A 1,451-nucleotide genomic window follows, 5' to 3' on the forward strand; every position below is an offset into this window, starting at 1 on the left:
AGCTTCGCTTTTGTTTGAAATCTTGGATTGTGGCTGCCTAAGGACCTCTTTTAAACCTTATTTAGCTTTTCTAGCTCTTGGTAGGCTGACCTACAAGATGCTTGCGTCTGTCACTGGAAGTGGAGACACCCTGGGGGAGGGGGGGTCTTCTGTCATCTGAAGCCACATGTAACAGTCACAGTAATTGTCTTGATCAAGTTTATTTGATACCAGGGAAAACAAGAACCAGGGGTCCTTGCTTGGTACCCATGGTTGTGTTTCTGGTCAGAGTCCCCAGCTTGCCTGGGCTGTTTCAGTGCCACGTGAACTTGGGAAGGAGGTGGAGCAGGCGGCCCACGTGGCCTGGAGACAGAGGAGCCGGTCTCCCCTCTGCCCTTGCCCCTGCCGGCCCAGGGCAGGCCTTGCAATGCCGGGCTGCTGGTGGTGGAGGCCAAGGCTGAGGAGGGAGGGGTTACGTGACCTGTATTCTGTGACATGGTCACATGTGGGTTTTCTTTTTCAGTTTGAAAAAATGACTGCTTTTAGTCTTCCCTCCAGTTTCACTTTAAGGTGGAAAATGAAGATTTTATTCGTAAAGTTGAGCACAGTGACCTTACAGTCTTTTTGAAAGCAACAGTTGATGTTTTAAGAACACATCTCAGAGAACTCCAGTAGATAAAGCTAAAAAAAGAGAACGTGTTCAGGGTGAACTGCGGGCAGGACCCCAAACTGTACCCTGTCTCTCCCAGAGTGTGTAATTGCTGAGATGGGTGGATATAGGACCCCAAGCACCCTGTGGACCGAGGTCCTCAAATGACAGCAGAGGTCCGGGCTGAGCCAGGAGCAAGTGGCCTGTGCCCTGGCGAGTGGAGAACCGCGAGGGTGGGAGTGGAGCCAGGAGAGGGGTGGGAGACTCAGGCGGGGTCTGGGAGGCGCTGGCTGTCGCGGCTCGAGGCAGGGACACCCCTGAACCTCCACCATGCAGTCCCCACGGGGCAGAGTCTTCTGGCAGCCGAGGGTCGAAGTAAAGAGGGCGAGTTCACAGCAGGTTGAATGAACCCCTGTACCCACTGTGGGTTCATTTTAAGTGCCTGGAGTGAGGTTGGTCAAGCCCTTGCTGAGCTCGAGTGAGGGAGTCTGACAGGGAGGACCGAGCTTAGGGTGAGAGTGAGGGGCAGCTAGCATGGTGAGTCCTCCTCAGCTGAATGGGTTCTGGGGACGCCCTTGAGTTCAGGGCTGCCCTTTCAGTAGCCTCACTGGAGGCTTGTTTGGGGGGTAGAGGGGGCAGAAGCCCACTTAGAAGACGTGCTCATTCCCAGGGGTGGTGGTTTCTGAAGGAGTTTATACTGGTTGGTTCGACTGTGACCCAGTACCTTGCAGGGTCGTGTTTGACAGGGGGCCTGAGCTGTGGGCACAGCCTGCCTTCTCCTGCACTCCACACTCAATTGTTGTCTTTTTGGCAGCCCCTCCCC

Source organism: Bos indicus, chromosome 25 (genome assembly GCF_029378745.1).
Source record: "Bos indicus isolate NIAB-ARS_2022 breed Sahiwal x Tharparkar chromosome 25, NIAB-ARS_B.indTharparkar_mat_pri_1.0, whole genome shotgun sequence".
Classification (NCBI taxonomy): Eukaryota; Metazoa; Chordata; class Mammalia; order Artiodactyla; family Bovidae; genus Bos; species Bos indicus.